Here is a 27,976-nt window from a genome sequence, read left to right as displayed (position 1 = left end):
GTCTTCCTAGTTCTGGTCTCTTTTGTTCCCTGTGCCCAGGACAGTGCTTGATTCATGACTGGTGATCAAACACTTAGTGAGTGAATAAGTGATGAGACCAGCATGGTTGTTTGAGGGAATGCCAGAGCCTCAATTTACTGGAACAAGTAGAAAAGAAGACCACGGGTAGATTCCTGAGCGCTCAGATTTGCCCAAAGGTCAGCACAGGATGCATCTGTTTAATACGCAGCGAAGATGTTCAGCTCTGCAGACCGGAGGATGGTGAGCGGCACAAGTTGTTCCCAGTACTGAGGGCTGTGAAGATGCTATCCGGTCCCTCTATGTCTCTGCTGCCGCAGCGGGTTTTCGGCTGTGGCTTTACTGGAATAAAGGACCGAGTTAGAGATAGCTGTCCTCTCATCTGCTTTTTATCAACACAGGACAGTTTCCTGTATTTGTCAGTGATGCGGAAATGACCCAGCTGACATTAGCACATGCGAGTGACTCAAAGTTACACTGTATTTGTTCCTCTGCTCCCACCCTACTACCCATGCCCCCGCGCTTTAACTTTGCCTTTCAATGATCCCCAGTTACTTTCTTCTTTTTCCTTTTTAGGATTTTTTTTTTAATTTTAAGTTTGCATATGTAGGTGCCCGTGAGTGGAAGTGCCGGAGGAGGTGAACAGGGCGTGTGGGATCCCCTGAAGTTGGAGTCACAGGCTGTTGTGAGCTGTGTGATATGGGTATTGGAGAACTGAACTTGATTCCTCTGCAAGAGGATGCATTCTTGAAGGCTGAGCGGTCTCTCCGGCCTGAAGCACTTACTTTTTAAAAGACCCACTTTATTTTCTGTCTGAGCTCATGGTCATTTGCATGGTAGCCAAGGCCAGATAATCTTGATCGATTGTGTGTCTCCGGTTTTCCAAAGCTTTTTTTCCCCCCTTCTGCTGTTAGAATCAGGGTGTTGGGCCAGAGGAGGGAGAAAGAAGCCTTAAATCACCGAACTGTGGTGCACCCTGTACGCGCTCGCTCAGCACGAACTGAGGAGAGAGGACTTCTAGGCTCCTTTGGGCTGGAACGGGATTGGCAGTGAGTGATGCAGATTGAGCCACGGGTTGAAGTCATTTTCTACTTCAGCCCTGCTCGGTCTGTGGGGAACGGTAGAGTCAGGAGTTAGCTGCAGGGTTTTGGGAGCAGGCCAGCATCTACATCTGTTCCCAACTGTAAGTGGACTGGAAAAACACTTTGAGGGAAAGCCAGCAAAGAGCGCACACGATCTCTACTCCCAGAAAGGCCAGGAAAGAGGAGCTGACCCGTCATAAAGAAGCTGAACTTAGAGGCAAGCCTTTATGCAAATAAAGCAGGGATGATTCTTCTTCTGTTTGTCAAGAGTCAATCTCCTTTCTGACAATGTAAGGGTCGGAATCGATAGTACAGGACAGCCATGTTGACAGTCGGGGTCCTGGTGCCCAAGTGTAAGCCCTGCTCTTGGAGGGGGAGGTGGGAGGAAGGGAAGCTGGCTTGTCTGAAACACAGAAAACAGGGCAGCCAGGTGGCATTGAAGCCTGCGATCTCCCGCTATTTCCGAGGAGTCTGGGGCTCAACTCGAGTGCGTCGGTAACACTTACTAGACGCTGGACACATTTTAGTGAATTCCATACAGGATTTCTTGTCTCCGAATACCTGTCCGGTTGTAGGACCACTATGTAATGATTTTTCGATTTTTCTCTTTTGATAGTAGGAGCTTCTCTATCAGCGAGATGTCATGGCTAGCACGAGCTGGAGCAAGCGTTACTTAAAGGAAGCAGTTTGGCAACACACGGGCCTGGGTTCAAATTCCAGCTCCGTCACTTCCTGGCTGTCTGAAGTCAGGCAAGCTGCCCTCTGACTGCCAGTGGCTTCACCTGGGATGGGGATCGTGAGGTATGACTAACCAGGCTATTGGGAGGACTGGGTGTTTCCCTAGCCCCCTAAAAACAGCCAGAGAAACATCAGCAACCTTCTTCTCTCCTTTGTTCCATTTCTCCTTATCATCGCTATTATTTTTACTTATTTTTTTAAAAAAAGTTTTATTAAAGCTGAGCAGTGGTAGCGCAGGCCTTTAATCCCAGCACCTAGGAGGCAGAGGCAGGACAATTTCTGAGTTCGAGGCCAGCCTAGTCTACAGAGTGAGTTCCAAGACAGCCAGAGCTTATCATTATCATTATCATTATTATTATTATTATTATTATTGTTATTATTTGTGGAAATGAGAATCTAACTCAGAACTTTGTGCAAGCACTCTACCTCTGTCTATTTAGCCCCTTTTTTTTGGAACTGAGTTTCTCTATATTATGCAGCTAGTCTTAAACTTAGTCTGTCCCCCAGGCCTCCCCTGAATAACAATCTTCCTCCCTACGTCTCCTTAAAAGCTAGTCTTCTAAGCCTACACTGCCAAGTCTTAATTATTTTATTGATACAAATAATGATACTTGTTTATTCATTATAACTTGATACATGAATCCATATAGAAATGATTCAATCCAGTTAATTAGCATGTCTGTTGTTCTAAATATGTTTCCTTTCTTTCAGAATTATTTATTTTATGTATATGAGTACACTGTCACTGTTTTCAGATGTACTAGAAAGAGGGCATCAGATCCCATTAGAGATGGTTGTGAGCCACCATGTGGTTGCTGGGAATTGAACTCAGGACCTCTGAAAGAGCAGTCAGTGCTCTCAACTGCTGGCCCCTAGTTTTCATTTCTTCATGCTAACAACTGTCAAAATCTTTGTAGTTAATATTTTTTTATTAGAAGTAATTTTTTTTGACACAGGGCTTTTTGTTTGTTTTTGTTTTCTTTTTCTTTCTTCTCTCTTTCTCCTCTCTCTCTGAGACAGGGTTTATCTGTGTATCCCTGACAGTTCTGGAACTCAATCTGTAGACCAGGCTAGCCCCAAATTTAGAGAGGCATGGGCCACAGCTGCATGGTGAGACAAGGTCGTTCTAAGTCGCTCTGACTTTACTGGACCTCACTGTGTAAACCAGGCTGGCCTCAAACTCATGGTGCTCCACCCGACTCTGCTTCTGGAATGCTAGGATTAAACACATGCACCACCACTCTGGGTCTTGTTATTTTGAAATATATGTGTACATGTCCACCATAGTCACCCCACTGCAACTGAAGAGCGCCCCTTTTTTCTACGCTGTGCATGATGACCCCATATCTATCCATCCCCCTTGCCCTTCCCTGCTTGGTCTTTGGTGCCCACTAATTATTCCACTGGCAGCCTCTGCAAGATCAAGGGCCTTAGATTCCTCATGTGTGAGGCCACACAGTACCTGTCTTTTTGAGTTCCCTCTGTTTTCTTGATACCTGCCAGACACCATCGCACATCCAGTTTTAATTTCTAAAAAATATGTTTTATGTCATTGGAATGGATGAAACACATATGGCTTGTCTAAACTTATAATTGTTTTCTTCAGACTAGCTAAACGTGACAAGAGAAGTTAAACGTAACAAAGTAGGCTGGGCTCCTATATTCCAAGGAGCAAAAATTGAGTTTTCTGACTCAGTCTTGGGTTAGGTGAGCTGTGGCAAGGGTCAGCTGGGCTGTTTAGCCAAATGCCAAGTTCATCTTGGAAAGACGATCTGAAATGGCAGTTAGATGTTTATAAATGGCAACTAATGTATTCACAGTAATATAAATGGCAGAAATAATTTCCAGATCACTTGCAAAATATTTTTATTTTGGTTTTCAGAAAAGTATGTTTTCTATTAATCAACAGTATACAGAAAAAGAGAATTGATATAAGTAACATTGAGAGGGGTGGGGAGGGAGAGTCCAGGAGGGTGGGGAGGGAGAGGAGGAGGGTGGGGAGGAAAAGAAGGAGGATAGGGATGGAGAGGAGGAGGATGGGGATGGAGAGGAGGAGGATGGGGATGGAGAGGAGGCGGGTGGGGATAGAGAGGAGGAGGATGTGGATGGAGAGGAGGAGGAGGGTGGGGATGGAGAAGAGGAGGAGGGTGGGGATGGAGAGGAGGAGGATGGGGATGGAGAGAAGGAGGGTGGGGATGGAGAGGAGGAGGAGGATGGGGTGTTCTTATGGGTCCTTGCATGCTAGTCAACTTCTGTGAGTTATGATATTTTTATGAAAAATACGATGGTTTAAATAAAGATGATGTCTAAGGTGCCTTCCAAATCTAACATTTTAACATTCTGTGTTTTGTCTAAGCTAGCATTTTAATATCTTCTTTATTAAAATAAATTCCAATAGCATACTGAGAGGTGAACTGGAGGACTTCAGGGATTTTTGTCTCTACAGTAACACCAGGAAAGTGGAGCCTGTTATTATTCCTATTTTGAATAGAATGAAACTTTAGATAAGATGACTTAAATCATCTTTAAAGACCAACTTGTTGGAAAATAGTGTGCAGACTCACTGGAGTAATGCTTTTAGCCAAATATATATGTCTTCCAGAGGAAACCCTGGCTGGCCACTGGCCATGAGATGGGAAACTTCTCTAGCAACAGAGAAAACCAAACCTGGGTGGCAAGTATCCTCTTAAATAAGTGGTATAGAGGATCATGGTACCTATCAGAGCAGTGGTTTGCAACCCTCCTAACGCTGCAATCCGTAAATTCAGTTCCTCATGTTGCGGTGACCCCAAACCACAAAATTATTTTTACTGCTCCTTCACAACAGTAATTTTCCTACGGTTGTGAATTGTAATCTAAGTGTCTGTTTGCTGATGGTCTTAGATGATCCCTGTGAAAGGGCTGTTCAACCCTCCAAGGTCTCTTGGCCCACAGGTTGAGAACCACCGGATTAGAAACTCCACAGTACTGTGAAGAGGCACAGTGATGGACTTAACTAGCCTCACCTCGCCATGGGTCATTTTTATTAACTGAAATGTATATTGTATATCTTCATTATAAATTTCTGTCTATGCTGTGAAGGCTAGAAGCAACTCCACAGCTCATTTATGTACTCCCTACCCCACTCTCAATTCTATTGTAGCAGTCACTAAGATTAGAAGGGGCCCAGGCTCCTCCTCAGCACAGAGCTTCCTTTGCTTCTTGAACAATGGGCATTTCCCGAGGCTTCTCAGCTCTCACAGCCAGGCTCGTACTCTCCCCAACCCCGAGTCCTTCAGCTTCGACTCTTTCCATATCTGTCCATTATCTTCCTTGAAACAGGCTGGGACTTAGTCGGCTATGCCAGCTGGCCTGGCCCAGCACCCCCTGAGAGAAAACTCATGTCACTTGGCCCTGGGGAACCTGCTTGCCTTTTTCAGTTGTGCCTGCACCAATATGGCTGGATGCATGGAGCCAAGAGGAAGTTCCGCCATCTGCCTGTTCTGTGAGGAGTTGGCCTTCCTGTGGTTCTCACAGAGTGTTGGAGGACGTAGTGTGGCTTTGGGCCAGCCCTCCCAGGTGCTTCCGCTTGGATTACAGCGGATAGGAGAAGGAAGCCTGTGTTTAGCCTCAGCGTTAAGGGTGCATGTGCTTGCGGCTGACACAGGTTTCATGTACAACGGCAGTAGGAAGTGTCAGGAACAGCCCTTTGTACTGTTACATACGTTCTCTGAAACATGCCCTTGTCACATTTGGAGAGTCACTTAGAAAGGCTTGACTTAAAAAATATCCACATATTGCACTTATTGGCTTTTGTCTAAGAGTAAGTGTAAAAGGCACACACACACACACACACACAGTGAAGTAACAGGTTTCATAAAGCTATATCCATGTAAGTATTTATCCTTTGACCAATATACTACACGTCAATTATAAAAATGTTGCACGGCACAGAGGAATACAGAATAGAAATAAATACCATCTCATCACATTACCAAGGAGAGCTACTGTGAAGCCTTTTTAATGTATTGTTTGTATTTCTTTAAAAGTGTATAGACACACACACACACACACACACACACACACACACACACGGGGCCAGGGTCTGGTTTGTACCTCAGTGGTAGACTATACCATCCCCATCCTTCAAATGATAACTACTTACATGCATTTTCTATGTGTGAAGTCTTTCTCTATGGAATGCATTACGCACATTTCCACGTGCCTCTAAGTCTCAGTGATAAAGCATTCGGCAGCTGCAATTATTTCAGTCTATTTTCATATTGCAATATAACTTGCTTAATCTTCTATTGTTTTATATTTATTTTCTTCCCCTTCCCCCTGAGACTGTATCTTAAGCAGCCTCGGCCAGCTACATAGCGGAGGGAGGATAAACTTGACCTTCTGATCCTCCTACCTCCATTTCCTGCATGCTGGTACTTCAGGCCTGGCCTGTACCTCCATGTATAGTTTTATGTGGAAGTGGACATTGAACCCAGGGATTCATTTATGCTAGGTAAGGGCTCTACCAACTGAGCTACATCCTAGACATTTGGAATTATTTTGTTATTATTGTTTTGGAAATAGGATCTCGAGTTGCCCACACTAATCACAAACTCTTTAAGGAGCCAAGGATGACCTTGAACTCCTGATGCTCCTGCTTTCACATCCAAGTATTGGGACCATAGACCTAACACCGTCATTGCTAGTTCCATTTTGGCTTTTGAAGACTGGACCTCAATATGCAAACTGAGATAACCTTGAACTCCTAATCCCATTGCCTTTCATTTGAAGTGGTGGGCTTACAGACAACCTCTACCATGCCTAGCAAATGCCAGCTCCCTGTTGTTGATTATTTATGTATTAAATTATTATTTATTTGATGTGTGTACGTTGTTATAAATAAATAGTGATTATTTATTTTAATCCCTTTTCTTTAATTCTGATTGCTTTCATAGTTGAAATCTCTTTCTATCTGCATGTGCGTTATGCATGTGTGTTATTTGTGTGTGTGTGTGTGTGTGTGTGTGTGTTATAGATGTACTAGCACATGGGGGCTCACACCGGACCAGATCTTTCTGATATCTAGATGTCTTCCTCAACGGATTCACTACCTCATTTTTTGAAACAGGATCTCTCACTGGATCAGGATCTTGCTGTTTCTGCTAGACTGTAAGCTTCCACCTATCTTTGACCTGAAGCTTTGCAGTTACGGATGCACACCGTCACACCTGGCTTCCTCTGTGGGTGCTGGGAATCTCCGCTTGGCTCCTTATGTCTTGTGCAGCAAGTGCTCTACTGAGCCATCTCCCCAGCCCCATCACAGGCAAGCTCTTAGAAGCAACATTGTCACATCAGAGGTCACAATGACTAGCTTCTACCTTTAAACTTGTGATTCAATGCCAAACAATTTTCCAGAAAGCAAATACAGATTTATATCCTTGCCAATAGTGTAACGTAGAACAAATGTCTCTTGCCAGCATGGGAAATTCTCTTTTCAAATCTCTGCCAATATGAAACGTGAAGACTGAGAGTGTCGGATCATTTATTGTCGACCACCACAGCTACCGTCCCTTAGTTCCAGAGGTCCGTGAACATGAAGCCGTGTTTGTATCTGTGTAAAGACAGCTCAAGCCCCCCACTCTTGCTATCACAGCTGTAAGCCATTCCTGATGAGGTAGGTGCCTTCCCCAAGAGCAACGATACCCTGTGAGACAAGAGAAGTCTTTCCTTCTTAAAAGAAAGACAGATTGAGCTCTTTTAAAAATTGTAATCTGGGGCTGGAGAGATGGCTCAGTGGTTAAGAGCCCTGACTGCTCTTCCAAAGGTCCTGAGTTCAATTCCCAGCAACCACATGGTGGCTCACAACCATCCATAATGAGATCCAATGCCCTCTTCTGGTGTGTCTGAAGACAGCTACAGTGTACTTGTATTAAATAGTAAATAGATCTTTTTTTAAAAATTGTAATCTTAAAAACAAAACAACAAAACAAACACACACACACACAACAACAAAGAGCTGGCAGTGGTGGAGTCCAGGCCTTTAATCCCAGCACTCAGGCAGAGTCAGGCAGATCTCTGAGGCCAGCCTAACCAACAGAGAAAGATCCAGGGCAGCCAGAGAGAATCCTGTCTCGAAAAAACAAATAAAAGGACAACAAAAAATTGCAACTTCTTCTTCTTCTTCTTCTTCTTCTTCTTCTTCTTCTTCTTCTTCTTCTTCTTCTTCTTCTTCTTCTTCTTCTCCTCCTCCTCCTCCTCCTCCTCCTCCTCTTCCTCCTCTTCCTCCTCCTCCTCCTCTTCCTCTTGTTCTTGTTCTTTTTCTTCTTGTTGTTCTTGTTGTTCTTGTTGTTGTTCTTGTTGTTCTTGTTGTTCTTGTTGTTCCTCTTCCTCCTCCTCTTCCTCCTCCTCCTCCTCCTCCTCCTCCTCCTCCTCCTCCTCCTCCTCCTCCTCCTCCTCCTCTTCTTCTTCTTCTTCTTTTGTAAATCATACTGAAAACTGATGATACCATTCTGGACTCAGCTGGTATTGTTCTATTCTGGAACAATCCCAGTCTTTCCCTGTCCCTCTCTTCCTTCTCCCTCTCCCTCCCTCCCTCTCCTTCTCATCCTCTCTCTTCCTCTTTCTCTCTCTCTTTACAAACCTACACACACACACACACACACACACACACACACACACATGTTCTTTGTCAGAAGAAAAGGCAGTCCCAGCCTTTTGCAGCAATGATAATCATTATTTCCAGCATTGATTGATTCCGGTGGTTTCTGGGAATCTGTCAGGAAAGACAAGACAAATGCCTTCTTGGCACAATATTTTGACAAAATGGACATGTACTGTTGTACTGTAGCGGTCTGTTTCATAACCTAGATGTATTTTGGAATGAATTTCTTTTCACCTTCCCAGATAGTTGGGGACCAAGCATTCATATATATGACCCTATTGGGGGCTGTTTCCACTCAAACTACAACATGAGATGAGTGTAACTCTTCCACCAGTGTGAGGTGCTCACGACTTTCTTGTCGTTGCTTTACCTGTGATGACACTGGGCAAGATGACTTACGCAGAACAAACTTAAAAAAATTAGTTGTTGCTAACATGTTTAATGTTTTCCAAATTTGGTTTTCTTGGTATATTTGCAAAGTGACTTTTAAATTTTTTACTAGTGTATGCTAGTTATACAAAATAATAGGTTTCATTATAACATTTTCCTGAATATGTACAACATTCTTTAATATTCATCTCCCTTATTACCAATAAAAGTAACTTTTACAAAAAGACATGAGCCATATTTCTGAATTTTTAAGTGTGTCCCTTAGTTTATAGGTGATCCTGCTAGACTCCTCCCAGGGACCTAGCAACGGCTTACATTCTCACTGCTACATTACCCACTGCTGCCAGGTGTGGGCAGCAGAGGAAAGGACTGCTTGTCACTCTGGTTCCCTCTCTCTGTGCTCCTGTGGTCCTGCCCCCTTCTCTCTCTCTCTCCCCTCACTTCTGTCCTTCTCTGCCCCCAGGGCTCTGTTACCATCTGTCTGCATCTACTGTCTCTTCTCCAGGTCCTCACTTTCCTCCTGTCCCCAATAAAGCCCCATTACACCAGGTCAATGGCATGATATGATTTCTTAGGGAGCGTCTTGGCATGGGCCTGCCAGGTGCCCCCTCTACTGCTGCCCCCCAATACCATTATATTTCATAATAATATTTTGAGGAACACTATTTACAACTAAAACACATAATTTGATCTGACATTATGTACATTTAAAATGTCTATTTATGAATAAAATGAGAAAAGCAAAGTATAAAAAAGTTCAAATTTGGTCTCAAACTACGTAATTGCCCAGGTTGGCCTGAAATCTGGGATCCTCCTGCCTTAGCTCCTCCAGGCTCCTCATGGGGTCATGATGTTGGGTTTTGTGCCTAGTGCTTCACAGAGGCTAAGCACTTGCTTTGTCACTGGTCTTACATCATTTTATTTTTGTTTTGATATTGTGGTTGTTCTTGAGTTAAAAAAGACTTTACTCTGATGTCAGTGTAATAGCTAAAGGTTTAGTTCAAGGCCACGTGTTGTGAGAGACAAGGTGTGCTGGGTTAATGGGTCTGGATTCTGATGCCAGCTTAGCAGTCATTCAGACCATCCAAACATTGCACCCTCACAGGGTGCAATGGAAAAAAATGTAGCAGTTGTCAATGCCTTCCAAGTTAAAGAATGTCTGATTCTATTTCTGCTTTTTGATAATATAGTCAAGGCAGAAGATGTCAAATCTGGCTAATAATTTGCCATTGGCAGGGCTAATAGAAAGGCAAACATTGTTTTGAAAAGTGTCTTTTCACAGCCATAGTTCCCTTCCTTCTTCTTCCTGACAGTGTGAGATATTGGCGTCATTTCTTTATATTTCATTTTAAAAAGGTTTTTAAAATACTTTTGATTATGCAATATGTATATGCATATGCGGTGTGCGTGCATGCTCCATCAGAGAACATTAGATGCCCTGGAGTTACAGTAGACTGTAAGCAGTTTTGGGGTATGCTGGACTTGGGTCTTCTGCAAGAGCAGCCAATGTCCTTAACCACTGAACTCTCTATCCCGCCCATGGTTCTATAAGTATCTAGAATATTCTTTCTCCATTTCCCCTTTCCAAGAACTACCTTTTGTGGAGAGAGAAAATAGAAACTATATATGAATAACTCTTATATTGAACATGTGTAATAAATGCGGAGGATGAATGAGGTCCTCCTTAGGAGATGGAGGAAGAGGTTTGTGAAACCAGCCTGGACTATGCTCTACTCCAAGAAAAACCAAAACCCAAAGTTAAGATTCCAAATTGCACGTGATTTTCTTCATACAAAGTGATGGCAGAGTTGGTTCTAGCAGGATAGAAACAGAACGGTCTTATTTTTGTTAGCTCGTCTCCCACTCATCTCTGGACGATGAGTTGAAGGGAGTGTCCCCAAACAGCCATTAATCATGACAGTCTGGTTCTCATTTGGACCAGGGCTGTACTCAGGCGCTCTTAGACTGATGCTGACAGATGTCTTACAAAATCTCAAGGCCTCGCAGAATTGTGTAGGAACAGGCTAAGTAGCTTTGATCTCCACAGGCTGGCTGCATTCACTATTCCTTTGGAGACAGCCAAGTAGTAAGATGCTAATGAATTTAGGCTGCTGGCCCTGTGTGCACAGGGTGCCCTCTGCTGGTAGAGTGGAGCCATTCCTAGAAAAAACAACTGCTAGCTGAGTATTCACTAAATCATATCCTTATAACAGCAAATATTTTCCTGACAGCTTTTATTTGTTTGTTTCCTATAGTATTCACTTGAATTTTGAGTAGAAAATAGCATACACTAATCTACAGTTTAATGATGCAAGTTTTCATGGCAATATGAAATACAATAATTCCCTTTTGGGAATTTTAATTATGATGAATAAAGTTAATCATTTATGAAGCTTAACAGTAATCATAAAGTATTTTTCAAAAGAACATCAAAGATATTTTATTGGCAATGAACGCAAGTCATCAAATAAACCTACTACTTTGTGCTTAGCTAAATAGCATTAAATCAGCTCTCAAATGTTTACCAGAACACGTCTCTTAACCCTCTATATTATGATAGATGATGATTAATACAGAGCCCACCACAGGTCAGTGTGCAGATAGTAAGAGACTTCCTCTGCTTCAAGGAGACAGCTGTATCACATGCCCCGCTCCCAACTGATAAGGAATCGTCCGTCCGGGAAGAGAGGATATAGGATTGCTAGAGCCAGGGGCAGAGGATGACTTACAGCCAACCAGGATTTCTGGACCAGGGGCAGTCACGTGTGCTAACTCACACTGGCTGCAACTGCATGTACAAGATTCGTCTAGACGATGTCTCTGCATGGATGCCGAGGTGGTTAGGAAGTCCCACCACCAGCCAAGGTGCCGTTGGCAACTGATGGATGCCGTGAGAGGTGGAGAGAGTTATCTGCTGAGAATAGTCCCTGAGAGGCTATCCCAGCTCCAGCAGATGGCCCTACACTCAAACACACATAGGCAAAACTAAGTGGACTTAGTGGGGAAAAACAAAACCAAGAAACTGTGGGGAATAGGAGGAGGAGGAAGGGATAGGAGAGATATTGAAGGGGAGGGATGAGGGGAAGGGAGGGATTATATCGATACATATGACATTCTCAATGAAAAAAGCGTATTTGTAACAGAAAGGTGGCCAAAGAATGTAGACAATGTATGTTTATATAATATATGTCAGTATAACCTTTGATGAGTCTTGAACTTGTTTTCTTTCTTTCTTTCTTTCTTTCTTTCTTTCTTTCTTTCTTTCTTTCTTTCTTTCTTTCTTTCTTTCTTTCTTTCCTTCCTTCCTTCCTTCCTTCCTTCCTTCCTTCCTTCCTTCCTTCCTTCCTTCCTTCTTTCTTTCTTTCTTTCTTTTTTTAACCTTGATCTGTTTCTTTGAAGCTGTGTGACACCAGCTTTGCTTTCCTGGCCTGGAACTCAGTAGGCAGCCTTGGCAGACCTACAGTTTATACTTCTGCCTCCTGAGGGATGTTATGCCACAGCTGATTTTTGACTAAAAATCTTGAATATTTGATGTGCGGCATCTTCTTATTTAATATTTAAAAATTTTAAATAGCCACTAATACCCATTATTTGATTATGTAGCTCAGGTTTTCTCTACGTCTCTTTTCTTTTTTTTGAGATTCGGTTTCTCTGTGTATCCTGGGAACTCACTTTGTAGGCCAAGCTGTCTTAAAATTCAGAGATCTGCCTGCGGCTGCCTCCTGAGGGTTGACATTAATGTTATGTGCTACCACACCTGGTTCAGGGGTTCATTTTATGTTTTGTCTATCTGTCTGTATACTTATCCATCTACCTACCTACCTGCCTGCCTGCCTGCCTGCTTGTCTGTCTGTCTGCCTGCCTGTCTATCTACCTTTAAAAAATTATTTATTCTTTTTTTAATGTACATTGGTGTTTTTACCTGCATGTATGTCTGTGTGAGGGGGCCAGATCCTCTGGAATCAGAGTTATAGACAGTTACTAGGTTACTAGTTATAGACAGTGACACATGGTTGCTAGGAATTGCTCCCAGGTGTTCTGGAAGAACAACCAGTGCTCCTAACCACTGAGCCATCCTTCCAGCCCTTTATCTGCCTTTATGGTTCTGAGAAGCAAACTCAGGCCCTTCCACATGCTGGAAAGCTTCTCTCCTATTGAGCCACGACCCCAGACACTTTTATTATCATTCTAAACCATAGACCGGTATTTATTTTTAAATCATTTCCAGTCAAATTTATATCAAACAGCTTAAGGTTCAAATCAAGCATAAAATAACAAACCTTACAGTCAAGTCAGCACATAATCAACAATAACAGAATCAGAGTTCTTTCAAGAGACTAAAATACTTCTTTTTATCTCTATCTCTTTGTCTTTCTTTGTCTCTCTCTGTCTCCCTCTGTCTATCTCTCTCTCTCTCCTTCTGAAACAGAGTTAGAGGTTATGAAGATGGGGATTTACTCAGATTTATGCTCAGGGGTCAATTCAACCAGAAGCATGCTGGGAAGGTGTAGGACACACCTGTGTGCGGGCTTCTCGAGGGATTCTGTCTTACTAGTTTTTAGATATAAATTCATTTTCATTTGTACTTTTTGGTGTCCCTTGGCCTCTTAAAAGGAAATATACAAGATAGTTGAGGAAGTAAAATTAGTTTTTAGTTGATACATTAAACATTTCTGTTTGAAGCTTTTTATTTGAAGAGAGGCTGGCCTCTCACTCACTCTGCAGTTGAGGATGACCTTGAAAGGCAGATGGCAATCAATAACCAAACTAGTGTGCATAATTGGCTCCATCAATCAACCAACCTGATCCACCAATTCCTTATAATTGTGTCTCATAATAGCATGTTTTTACATTTCTACGGATGACTATGTGATACTGGTTGCTATTTAAAATCAGTGATTTAGAAATGGCCTTTGACACTGAGCCAAGACAATTCCTAATTGCTATCACTCTACTTGAAGTGTTATCAGAGCTTAGACAAGGCTGTGTCATCTTTTAATGACTCAGGCAGCATTCCCCTTTCTCATCTTTCAGGCGCCTCACTGAAGGGCAGATGCCCAAGGTTTCTAACGTGATGCAAAGCAGTGATGTCTGTCTCCCTCCCTCCCACAGGCCACTCTCTGCTTCCAATAGGCACCTTTGTAACTTCTCAAGGGGACTAAGCCTCTGCAAACAGTTGTCTTCATTAAAACAGCATTGTGCAGCCTTCATTTTCCAGCATGCTCTAAGCTCTCCACGAGATCCAGCCCAATGTCATGGTGCAGTCAGTGGCATCATGTGCTTGAAATGTTCTTGTAGTCCACCTGCTGTCTGTCCTGGCCATGATAATGCACTGGGGCCCCATAGTACTTGGCTGCTACTCTATCAGGGTCAACATGTTTCACACATTCATAATCCACTTTATTAAACTCTGTATTCAGCTGTGTTTGGGAATATCTCACATGACAGTAGGGGTTTTATGTGTGTGTGTGTATGTGTGTGTGTGTGTGTGTGTGTAGGCAGGGTGGTGAGCTTGCGCATATGTTTGGAGGCCAGAGGACAACCTCAGATATTGTTTCTCAGTAGCAGGTCCACCTTGTTACTGACACAAAGTCTCTCACTGGCCCACAGCTCATCAATCAGGCTGCACTGACTGACCAGTAAGCCACAACGTTCCTACTGTCTTTCCTACCCTATCTCTGAGGTCACCAGGCCATGCTGGTTCTGAGCATTGAATCAGATCTTTATGCATCCATGACAACTACTTGACTCACTGAGCTATCTTCCCAGGCTCCAAAACCCACACAGCTGCCATGTTATTTTTCTAAATAACATCATTTAATTAGGGTCACAGGGAAGAGGAGTGATGCTTGCAATTTTTAAGTAGCCCAGATAGTTCATTTTTATGTTGTTTTTGATTACTTATACATAATAAAATTTATTTGTAAGTAAGATACTTATCAGTGTGGGAGCCAACTACTTATCCTAAGCCTCGGTGTTAAATAGACACATTCTAAATACTGCTTAGCAGATAATCATTGAGTTAACAAAAGACCACCTCTGAAATTCCTCATTGATTTTCTAATTTTAAAAACATTATATGCATATTAGTGTTTTGCCAGCACTTGTGCCTATGCACCACTGGCATGCCTAGTGCTGGAGAGGCCCGAAGAACGCATTCTATCCTCTGGAACTGGAGTTCTAGACAGTCGTGAGCCGCCACTTGCATGCTGGGAGTCAAACCCGCATTCTGGAAGAGCAGGCCGTGCTCTTAACTGATCGGTCATTTCCAGGATTTAAACACCATTTCCATGGTTTAAACACCATGTAATGGCGACTCCATCTACGACATCTAAATGTATCCTGTTCCTTCAAGGAGAATTTTACACCGATCTTCTTCAATATCTTCCTATGGCGCGCTAAACTGGAGCCATGGATTCCTTTTGCACTTTAAACATGTAAGGCGTCTCACAATCTTCATTCCGGCAAACAGGTCAGCGTACAGCTGGGAAGCTGAAACGGTCCCTGCCATGGGCCCCTCCTTTGCGGCTGTGTGCAGGGTGATGCTGTGGGTGAGACTGTTGTGAGGATCAGAACTTCCAACAGGAAGAGAGAGTTTCTCTTCCTGTTTTCTAACATTCCTTTTGAATTGATGATTCCTTCAAACTTACAGCACTCTCATGGACATAAGAATGATTAGGATTCAGCTCAATATTATTAAAATACTTTTATAGGGACTTGAGGCACGGTTTAGTTATAGAATGCTCACAAAACCCATCATCCCCAGCACCTCATAAAATTGATCATGGCAGCACATGCTGGGAGGCAGGAGGATCATGGTACCAAAAAAAAAAAAGTTAGTTCCTACTGAAGAACAGCAGCTCTAGGGATGATTTCTCTGTAGTCACATCATTCAGTCATGTCAAATGTCTTCACATATTTAAAAGCTGAGCCTTATAGTGGTCCTTTGTATGTAAAAATGTGATAGTTAGTGCCAATTGGTAGCTTGATTCTTTTTTTTTTAAAGAAATATTTATTTATTTCAAGTATGTGGGTACACTGTCACTGCCTTCAGACACACCAGAAGGTGGCATAGGATACCCAATACAGATGGTTGTGAGCCACCTTGTGCTTGCTGGGAATTGAACTCAGGACCTCTGGAAGAGCAGTCAGTGCTCTTAACCACTGAGCCATCTCTCCAGCCCCCAGTTGGTAACTTGAAAGAATTTACAGTCACCTGGGAGCTGGCCTCTCTGTATGTCTTTGGGGGATTTATCTAGAGAGCATTAGTTGAGATGGGAAGACCCACCCACTGTGGGCAACATTATTCCCTGGCTAGGATACTGGACTCGGTGTGTCGGTGGCTGAGCAGCAACACACACCCATAGTTCTGTTTTCATTGTGGTTGTGATGTGATGACCGGCTTCAAGCTCCTACCACTGTGGCTTCACCACCATAATGGACAGACTGTACCTTAGAACTGTGTGCCAGAATAAACTCTCTCTCCCTTAAGCTGCTTCGGTCAGAGTATTTCATCACAGCAACAGAAGAGAAGCTAAGACTTATAGCAACCTACAGGTGTGATTGTGATGCTACAGCTAAGCAGTCCCCACTCCTTTTCAGAGAGAACAGTCACTTGGTATATGCTGGGGTTGGGATATTTAACTTTCCACTTTTGACTTTTGGAAATGGATCGAGGAGCAGCCCTCTCCTTGGGATTAGCTTTTGAACTTGCAGTCACTTACAGAGTAAGTTGGCTGATGCCATGAGCTGAGCTTTCGTGTGAGGCTTTGTGGTCGATCCTGTATAAAGAGACAGATCCTACTCTCTGTTTTAAAATCCAGCTCTCTGTTCTTCTCCACCAGTATGTCTTCATATATATATATAATATATAATATATATTATATATATTAATTGGTGTGAACGTATTGGCACAACTGCCAAAGTTGACACTTAATAGTCATTTATTTGACAATTAACTGGTTTTATAGAGATGGCCTATGGTTAGTTACAAATAGAGAATATAATACAAAATAGGGGGCCTCCACCGTATATTTTTCTTTCATAGTGTCATTGTCAATAAAGACCTGAAATAACCCTGTCCGCAGTGGCTGAGAACCAAGGCGTTTGGGGACGTGAAGAAGTGGGTCCATACTTTTAATAGAGTTGCAGCACACTATAAATTGTGTATTTTCTTTGGGGCATTTTTATCTTACTTTCATTTCTAAAACATATTATGACACGTTTTAAAATGCTCATTTTATGTGGGTAAAATATTCTAGACCAGAAGCCTAAGCCTCGCACACAGTGAAAGGCCTGGAATTCAGGTTACATTTCAAACACTTGAAACTGGGGCACAGGTCTCTTCTTACCCCCTTTGCACCCCTGCCAGCGTCTTTAAAACATTATATTGAATTTCCTTGGAGCAAGGACAAACAAAAGCTGTTTATAGTGCCCTGTATTTTCAAACCAATAGCTTCTTTTGCACAGTTCTATTTACTGCATAATTAAGAAGAAAGGCTATTCATATTGAGGAAAAATTTTCTTTTAAAATGCTGAAAACCTTGTAAAGTGCAAACATTATGACTTTTTTTACTTTTCCACAGAGAAAAATAACTGTCAAATGATGAAGGCTTGGTATAGGCAATAATAAATTTAGAACAAACGTTCTATGCAGAAATCTATGTTTTAGGTTTCCATGGAATGAAAAATATTTTGTGGAGATGGAAATATATCATCTTACTTGAAAATTTATTCATGCTCTTTACAAAAGAATATGACACTGTTGATCATGGATCAGATAGAAAGCGGGAGCATATGTTCAAAAAGAGATCTTCCATATAATTATGATGATCTGATATACCGATAGCTTGCTCTGCTGTTACCAAGGATTCAAGCCAATTATATACCATGTGTATCAAGATAAATATTAACTAGACTTGCTATATACTGGTTCAAGGTTCAATTGAGACAACCTGCCTCACTGAGTTAGATGGAGAAAAACCAAAGAAGGCTCTTGATATCTACTTCGGGTCTCTACATGCACAGACATATACACACATCTGTGAGCACATACATGTGAACATGCATATAAACACATCTACACTGCACTCACATATATAGCACAAAGATGGAACGTGAAGAAATAGTTCATTTAAGAAACTGACAGTTACACCTATATTACTTGTAACTAAACACATGTAATTAACCACATGTATGACAAATGAATAAAAATAAAAATCAAGGGGCTGGAAGATGTCTCAGTGGATTAGAGCTTCCTGCTCTGGCAGAAGGTTCAGTTCTAAGCACCCATTTTGTAGCTCACAATCATTTGTAACTCTAGCACTGGGATATTGGTGCCCTCTTTTGGCCTCTGCTAGTACTGATCATACTTACACTGCACCATATATGCAGACAAGACACTCAGACACATGAAATAAAATAAACAAATATGTAAATAAGGAATAAATAAAAACCTCTGAGTACTAAAAATAAACCGAGGCCCATTTGCCGTTAATTTTAATAGTTAAAAACACTAGAAAACATTTGTTCACTGTTGCCCATACTTTCTGGCGATATCGTTCAGAGCTAAGACTCTGCATTTTACATGTTTATTCCTTTGTTGAATGGTTGCCAAGTATTTATTAAAGCTTGGTTTAGAAGATCTGAGGGGACCTGTACCTGCTGTGGTGCTGGGAACCAAATCCAGGACACTGTGCATGCTAGACAAGTGCTGAACTATCATTTCCCCTTTTCCAATCTCTCTTTTAAACAAACAAACAAACAAACATAAATAAATAAATAAACAAATAAGTAAACAGGCAGATCAAGAGTCATTTAAAACACCAAGTAGACTTCTAATTCTAAAAGGGTTTGTTGTTCTTTTTTGATTTTTTTAAGGCTTGGCACATTTTTTGTTAGTTATTTTATTTATTTACATTTCAAATGTTATCTATCCCCCTTCCTGGTTTCCCCTCCGAAAATTCCCCTATCCCAGCCTCCCTCCCTCCTGATTCCATGATTGTGTTTCCCCACCATGTGTACTCTTTGGTTGGTGGTTTAGCCCCTGAGATTCCACCTCACACCAGTCAGAATGGCTAAGATCAAAAACAGGTGACAGCAGATGCTGGCGAGGATGTGAAAAGGAACACTCCTCCATTGCTGGTGAGATTGCAAGCTGGTACAACCACTCTGGAAATCAGTCTGGCGGTTTTTCAGAAAACTGGACATAGTCCTACCTGAGGACCCAGCTATACCACTCCTGAGCATATACCCAAAAGATGCTCCAACACATAACAAGGACATTTGGCACATGTTTTTAAAGATTATGTATGTATGTATGTATGTATGTATGTATGTATGTATGTTTGTGTATGTGTGTGTGTGTGTTTGGCATGGGTGTATGCCTACATCCCAGTAGAGAACATTAGATCTCATTACTGATGGTTGTGAGCCACCATGTGGGTGCTGGGAGTTGAATTCAATACCTTTGGAAGAGCAGCTCTTAACTGGTGAGCCATATCTCCAGCCCTAATCCTAAAGTTTTAATTTCATCACAAGTAAAACATTTTTCACTGAGAAATATACAAGGAAAAGTGCCTCAGTTTCTTTTCATACTGCTGTAGTAAAACAGTGTGATAAAAGCAGATGAAGAGAGAAGGGTTCACTTAGACTCACAGTTCTAGGCTGCAGACTGTAATGACATGGAAGTCGAGGTGTCGGGATCTGAAGCAGCTGGTCACTGTGCATTTGCAATCAGGAGAGAGAGACTGAGGCATGCACGCTAGTGTTCAGCTTCCTGCGTTCACACACAGTCCTGCCCACAGCTGAGATGAATCTTCCACATCGATTAATGCAATGTTCCTCTGGGAACATTCTCAGAGGCTCTTCTCCAAGCTGATTGTAGATTCTAGTAAGTTGACAATTAAAAGTAACCATCACAACTCCACCCCTTTGCCACCCTGACTCTCAAATACATCACTTTATGCAATTATCTCTTTGTCCCGATAGCTTACCTGATGCCTTCTCAGGATAAAGAAACCCTGTCTTTGGGTTGTATTGCTGTGAAGAGACACCATGACCAAGGAAACTCTTATAAAGGACAACAATGAATTGGGGGTGAGTTACAGGTTCAGAGGTTCAGTCCGTTATTATCATGGTGGGAACCATGGCAGTGTGCAAGGAGACATGGCGCTGGAGGAGCTGAGAGTTCTACATCTTGATTCACAGGCAGCAGAATGATACTGGGAAGAACTTAAGCACAGGAGACCTCAAAGCCTGTCCCCACAGTGACATACTTCCTCCAACAAGGTCACACTTCCTCCAACAAGGCCACACCTCCTACAGTGCCACTCGCTATGTGCCAAACACTTAAAAGCATGAGCCTATGAGGGTCAAACTTTTTTAAACTACCATAGTCACATTGTAGAATAAAAATATAATCAGTCCAATGTTAAGTTATCTAGTCTAATTATAAAGGTTTCCACAGTTGTTAGCAGTTTCAACACTGTAACAGTCCAAGGTCTCTTAACTGTGTCAATTAAATTAAAAAAAAAAAAAAAAAACTTCCCAAGTGCAACAGCACAGAATAAACATTTGCATTCTAAATGGAAGAATTTTTGCATAGTGAGAAATGATCAAAACAAGACAAAGCCAAAATTCATCAAGCCAAACAATACATCCTGCAGCTCCATATCTAACATCTGGGGCTCACAAAGAAATCAGGGGGTCTTCAAATTGCTTGAGCAATTCTTCCTATTCTGCCCCTCAGCACACATAGACTGTCTCCTGATCACTAGTACAAACAATACATCCTGCAGCTCCTCTTAGTGTATGACCCATGCTCAGGGCATCTACAATATCCTATGGTCTCTATAGCAACTTGAGCTTCCTTCTCAAAGTTCCATGAAATGACTTCTCAGGGTCTCTTTGCAGGGACTCTTACCTTGTCATGAAGACCTGCTGAAGACCTTCAGCAGGTCTTCATGATCCCCTGTAGGGCTTTCATCTTGCCACATCCAGTACATCCTTCAGTACTACATTGATGACACTGTCAAGTTCTGCTGCTAGATGGAATTTATAACCTGCCTGGCACTTTTGGACCACGGGCAGATCAGTTTCAAGAAGCTAGGTTTAAAAGAGATGGTGCTGTATTTATCAATTTTCCAGAATTCTTATTTGCTGTGCACATTACATTGGTGGATTGTTGATGAGTATTAGGTACTAATATTAGTAGTAGTTTAATTATGGAATTAATATAAATTAATGTTAGTATTAATTCAATTATTAAAACTTTTCTCTGTTTTTAGGAATGTCTTATTTACGTATGATGAAATATGACCATATTTAACCTACATTTCTCATCCCCAACTCTGTGTTCCCTAACATGTACCCATCCCATTTTCATGTCTTAAAAAAATCCACTAAATGCAGTTAGTAGTGCCCATATGTACATGGGTATGGAAGCATGCATTACATCATAAGAAACTTACCAGTGGTGCCATCCTCCTAAAGAACAAGTCTTTTTTTCCCCTAGCAACTATCCACCATTAACAGTGCCTGAGTACTGGGTGGGGACAGGGTGTATCTCTGCCATCTATGATGTAATTTTGGCTGGCTTGATCTTGTATAGGTCTTGAGCAGGTCACCACAGCTGCTACGAATTCATGATAGCTTTAATCATGTTACATCCAGAAGACAGCACTTCACAGCACTCCTCCCCACCCTCTGGCTTTCACATTCTTTGTCTCTAATCCAGCTCTTAATTCATTCTTAGACATAGAAAGCAATACTACCCCCTAAGGGTTGTGTCTCACTTCAATCCAATGCCTTCACTTAGTATGAAGTCTCATTACCATGCATGAACTGTTCATGTACCATGTATAAAATGTTTCCATATATTGAAATCATTACTTGTATGAAATGTACATGTACCATGTATGAAACATTAGCATATATTGAAATGTTCATGAAACATTGCTTTACAATGAGAACTTGACATGCCTCAGAACACAGAGCTCATTGGTTGTGGAGCAAGCTTTGAACTCAAAATTTTTGTAACTCTTAATTTCAAGTGCCTTTACAGTAAAATATTCAACATCCTTTAAGCAAGCTCTTACTGCTATCATAACTTTCTAACTCTTACCAAACATTTTGTTTGTTTATTTTGGGTGTTTTTGGGGTGGGGGACAGGGTTTCTCTGTGTAGTGATAGCTGTCTTGGACCTTGCTCAGTAGACCAGGCTGGCCTTGAACTCATAGAGATTCCCCTGCTTCTGCCTCTTGAGTGCTGGGATTAAAGGCCACCAGTCCCTGGCCTCACCAAACATCACTACTTGGTCTACACTATGGTCTTCCTCTGTCATTAGGAAATATTGGGAAGACAGAGAACCATACACAAATTCCTTATATCAGGAAATCCAGAAAGATAAAAAACAAAACAAAACAACAACAAAAAACATCTAAACTACTTCCTAGATTAGTGGTTCTCAGTCTTCCTAATTCTGGGACTCTTTAATATAGTTCCTCATGTTGTGGTGATTCCTCTGCCCCTACTCATAAAATTACCTTCAACTGCTACTTCATCGCTGTAATTTTGCTGTTGTTATGGGCCATAATATAAATATCTGATATGCAACCTCTGTGAAAAGGGTCTCTAATCATAGTTTGATAACCAATGTCCTAGATATATGATAAATTCCTTCCTCATAATTCCTTATATTTCATCATAAGGAAATATAAAGACAGGCTGATTCAAACTCTTTTGATACTCACCAGTTTTTTTCAGATAGACATATACCCAGTTTTGTCTGAATGAAATAAACTTTGGTAAAGTTAAAATGCATTAGGCCCATCATCCTATCACTAAAGCAACCCACATGCCAGCTAGGCAAACTTTTATCAGGAAACTTTCCAAGAAAGTACCGGTAAATCCCAGCCTCCATTCCCAGCTCTGAAGTTCTCGGCTGGTGTTCACTTTCCTGTTTCCTGGCATCTTCTTCCATTTCAGAGAGAACCCTGTGCTCTCAACATTAATCACCTGGGTTTTCCATGACTTTCCCATTACCCAATTCCCACAGATAAGAACAATGTCAACAGTGAATTAATACTTTTTCTCATTTTTCTCAGAAGGGAAGGTCAGGATTTCTGTTTTGTTTTATTTTATGTGTGTGTGGTTTATTTTTATTTTATTTTTATTTTTTATTTTTGTACACAGGTATGTGCATACCATGAATAGCTCTTCCGGCAAGGCTACACATCCTAGTCCTTCCCTAACAGTTCCACCTTAGCAACCAAGACTTGATAGGGGCAGTCTCATTAAAACCACAAACCTACCATGCACAAAAACATGGGTTCATCTTCAATATTACATAAACTTATACCTGTATGAGGAGGCAGTTGGGTCAGGAATTTGAGACCCTGTTGAAAGTTGCTGAATTAATATTGGTTTTAAAATATTTGGACTTCGGGAAGCTTTCCACCGTTCTATGATAAGGATGCTATAGGCCCGCTAAACAGTTTATGAACAACATGGCTTAAGTTGAACATCTGATTTCCTCCTGACAGTCTGCACTTTGGTATTTGTGTAGTCCGTTCCCCAATCAAAATGCTGGGTACTAAGACTCTAGGAACTTACGTGAACTTAGATCAGAACAGTTGGGATAGTATATAATGCTTTGACCCTTCTTCTGGTTTTGCATCAATGAAGATTTTATGCAACTAGCCATCCATCTCAGATAGCTTCTGAGCATGGCGAGAGAAGATGCACTCTGCTGTTCTTACCCTTTGAGAAAACAGACTACAAATACTTCCTGTGTTGAAGGATATGCAATGTATTAATATCTGCTAGAGCTTATTTGAGAAAAGGCAGGACAACAGAATGTATTTCCCACTTGTCAAGGTTAAGTGCTCATGGCTTGACTGATCAATGAGAAAGTCTGGCTTTTGCATATCTTAGTAAAAAGTGACCCAAACTTGTTCTGAGGAGATTATTACTTGTCTAGACTGAAGGCCTACATATAAAACAGGGCCCTCCAATTTTCAATCACTTTCATTACTGTTTATATAAAATAGATGACAACTTAAAGCCATGTGAATATTGTGGTGATGTGAAAGGCTCAGATATGTAGGGGGTCAAGGGCAGAGAAAGCATCTGGAATACATCCAGGTCTTGTTCCTTGAGGCCATGTGATCCTGCAGATGTTGTTGGCATCCATAGTGAGATGTCCTGTGGATTTTGTGATAAGGAAACCAAGAGTCAGAAGCCTAGGAGTTGGCAGGAAGAGCACTTAACTACTTTATCACAACCTGAAAAGTGGCTTCTTCCGTGATATGAACAAGGCTTTGACAGAGACGAAACCCTTTCAGTGTTTTCCAGATTGTGAACCTTTGTGTTGTGAACTAACGCATATCAACAAAAATAAGGGGAACACAGCAGTAATTTGTCAAAAGTGAAGGTAAGATACCTGGGCTTGAGCATTAGGAGGGCCAGAGGGGAGAAGTAAGCTGTGTGAGGTGTAGCTCAGCCATTCAAGGGGACATTGCTTTAGTAATCCTCCCAACCAGTGAACACTCTTGGCTGGAAAGGGATTCTGCATGACCAACTGGAACAGGAGAAAAAGCATTGGCTATATAAATGAGGGCGAGCTGGAAACTAATGGTAGTTTGTCTGTGGAACATTCAGAGGTGGTTGAGGGAGGCTGGCCAAGGAAAAGCCTCTCAGGCAATAGGACTTTTAGTTGTGCACCTGGGCATCCATTTTGTGTGGAAACACAAGTAGTTTGGGGATAAAATATATATAAACCCCTGGGCAAATGGACTGAGTTAGCCAGGAGCCTGGAAAGAAAAATGATTTGTGGCTTAGGGTAGAGGCAAATGGATAGGCTTGAAGAAATATTAAGCTACAGACATGGAAAAGGTATGGAAATCCCACAAGGCAAATTATCTGGATAATTGGCTGGCCGCTTGCCCATGCCATTCCACTGCCGGCATGATGAATGTGTGAAACAAGCAGCCAGGGTAGTTGAAATGAAGGCCACATGGGGAACAAGCTTGGTGAGTCGGAACTTACTGTGAGTGTCTATCTGCCAGCAATAGAAAATAGGAAAGAGACACAGGACTCCATTTGTCTTGAGGACTACCTGGTTTATCAGCAATAGGCAGATATTCCGAGTATGGGTTTTCCTTTCCCTGAATTCTGGGCCACCAGAAAGACTCCTTTCTAAGGACTTGGAAAGGGCTCAAATCACTAGCATGGAACCCATTTGTGTCTTTGTACTAGAGACAGGATTTGATTATTGCAAAAGAGACGTGAGAGTGATGTCTATCACAGGCCAGGCCAGCTACCGTCCGCAGCATCAGAGTGTTGGGACAGCCTATTGGAGGCTCAGCTCAAGGGCCAGCATGCAATACTTGGAAGGGGTAGGTAGGTCTGCACATAGGGCTGGGGGGTAACTGTGCATGGGCCTTCTGCACCCCAGACTTGAGAAACTACACAGTGGCCAGCTGCTCCTGTTATAGGTCACACTTGGTCTGCAGTTTTTTTTTTCCTGCTTTGAGGCCCATTCAAAGCTGACAGCCTTTGGTGACACTAAGTGTATGGACCCCAATCATGCTTGTAGGTATAGAGTGTCACCTTTGGGACCCAAAGAGGTCCAGGAGGCATTGTGCTTCCTTTAACTGGGAAAGATGCAAGATACAATAACTAGCCCTTATTTTGGAAACTTTCTCCTGCCCTCGGGATTCTTGAAATTTTATGGATATAGAAGTCTTGAGTTTAAAGGGTTTCTTCCCCCTTCTCTGGAATATATGTCTCTTAGTATAGCCTTCAGCATGATAGCCACTTCACATTCACACAATGTCACCACTATGATGCTTTGTGAGATATTTAGAAGGTCTGGATCTGCTTCTACAGAAGAGGACTACAAGTCCATATAGCCCTGAGGTAAAAATTACAGTGGTATATCATTATCTATGACATATATAAATGTCAACAATTCCAACAAATGGTCTCTGTTTTCTAACTGGGGAAGAAAAGAACACATTTACACAATCAGTGTTTGCCTGTTTTGTGCCTGAAACCACATTACTATTCTCTGTCAAAGATATCAGTTTCAGCATAGCTGTGATTAGCCTCCTGAATGGTTAGGTTTCCTGGCACACGAGCACTCTGTTCTCTTTTCTTTATTGGATTCTTCTTTGGGTCACATATTATAAGATGACGTCATGTCATGCTTCGTGTGTTTATTGTTCCATTCCTTCACTTCGGTGAGAAAGTAGGTTCTACTTGGCAGGCGTGTTTCTAGTGCTGTTCTTTGTCATATCTCCAGCTCCTGGAACAAGGCTTGGCATACACTGGGAACTCAATATAGACTTGTTAGTAGATGAATGTAGTTTTCTTTGTTTGTCTGTAAGGAATCATGAACTCTTGTCTTTAATTCATCACTTGGGACTATGGTGAATTATTTATGACTGAATGGCTTTGTTAGAACTCAAAATACCAATCAGAAAAATATCTTGACTTCTAACTTGTTCTAATTTTTTGTTTTGCTTTCTGAGACAGGGTCTCAATATGTAGCGAAAGCTGGCTTAGAACTTCAAATCCTCATACCTTAGCCTCCCAGTGGCTATTACAGGTGTGCACCCAACTGCTTTCAATGCCTAGTTATCTTAGTTTTAACATGCCAGAACCCTTTCTGCCAATAGAATACAAAAGTATAATCTCCAAAATTTCCTCTGGCCAATTCTGTCTCTCTGTACTAGCACCACTCATTTCTTGCTACAGTTTAATTCAGATTTTTTTTATTCTTCTCCCACACATTACATTGCAACTGCAGCCTCCCCTTCTGCCACTCTCCCCAGTGCCTCCTGCCACTTCCCCTCTTGCCCAGATCAACAGTCCTCCTCCATTTCCTTCCAGAAGAGAGTAGGCCTCTCAGGTCAACCAAAGACCCCATAACAAGTTACAGTAAGATGAGGCAGAAGCCCCGTGCATCAAGGCTGGATGAAACAAAGGAAAGGGTCCCAAAGAGTAGGCAAAAAAGTCAGAGCTAGCTCCCGCTCTCGCTGTTCGGAGTCCCCTAGGAACACTAAGCTATACCACCATTACATATATGCAGAGGACCTAGCTCAGACCCGTACAGGTTCCAGGATTGTTGTGCAGTCTCTGTGAGCCCCTGTGAACTCTGCTGAATTGATTCTGTGTAATCCAGAATTTCTTAATCTGGAGCTGGTGAACCCCAGTGTCATCTATGGGTAGGTTTGGCAAGTCATTTTGGAATTATGCCAGAACAATGTGCTTTTTATTCATTTTGTTTTGAAGAGTTAGATCATAGATTTCTGTCCATTTTTAAGAGAGACCTTCTCAAAATAGTACAAATTCCTTAAGTGGCCAGGCATGGTGGCTCAAGCCTTTAATTCAAGCACATGGGAGGAAGAGAGGTGGAACTCTGTGAGTTTGAGGTCATTTTGGTCTAATATAGAATTCAAAACCAGCTCAAGTTAAGTAATCAGACTCTGTTTCAATCTTAGCTAAATGGTGACGGTGTACACCTTTAAATCTAGCACTCAAGGGGCAGAAACAGGTAGATTTCTGAGTGTGAGGTCAGACTGGTCTACAGAGCAAGTTTTAGGGTAGCCAGGTCCACACAGAGATACCCTGTCTTGGCCCTCATTTTAATGATAATACCCCCTCCCTCCACAAACACCCCCCCACATACCACACACACACACACACACACACACACACACACACACACACACACCAGTATAAATCAATTCTAGTCTTGCCTAGAGGTAATCACTAGTGACATTTGGTGTATTTATTTCTCAATTCTACTCTACACCCACACACAACCATCTGCACTTGCTTCTCTAAAAATGAAATTCTATTGTGCATGCTGTTTTAGAACCTGGCTTCCCACTTTACATCTATTGGGTGTCTCAATAAATATGCATTTACACTGTGTGTCAATGATGACAGAGGACCTGTATGGCGGTTGGGAGGTTGTCTGAACTCTTACGAATAGTGCTGAGTGAGCTAGCTGCCTTGTGTAACTGTTCATGAGGACTGATCTGTAGATCTGAGGCTTGTTTTCTGAAATAAGCCAAACAATCAATAAACAAACAAA

At 41.9% G+C, this 27,976-nt stretch overlaps 1 protein-coding gene and 1 long non-coding RNA gene across 2 annotated transcripts in view; one reads left to right on the top strand and one right to left on the bottom strand.

The window, feature by feature from the left end:
- The window catches only part of Gda (guanine deaminase), a 680,631-nt gene that overhangs the window by 372,294 nt on the left and 280,361 nt on the right, over window positions 1-27,976 (bottom strand). The window lies entirely within an intron of this gene.
- LOC127689134 (uncharacterized) lies at window positions 542-8,012 on the top strand. Its single transcript, XR_007978842.1, has 3 exons — window positions 542-1,453; window positions 1,717-1,901; window positions 6,949-8,012. It is a non-coding gene; the product is annotated as an uncharacterized LOC127689134 (long non-coding RNA).

Source organism: Apodemus sylvaticus, chromosome 1 (genome assembly GCF_947179515.1).
Source record: "Apodemus sylvaticus chromosome 1, mApoSyl1.1, whole genome shotgun sequence".
NCBI lineage: Eukaryota > Metazoa > Chordata > Mammalia > Rodentia > Muridae > Apodemus > Apodemus sylvaticus.
Note: the sequence above shows the minus strand (reverse complement) of the source record. Positions and strands in the feature narration are given on the sequence as shown.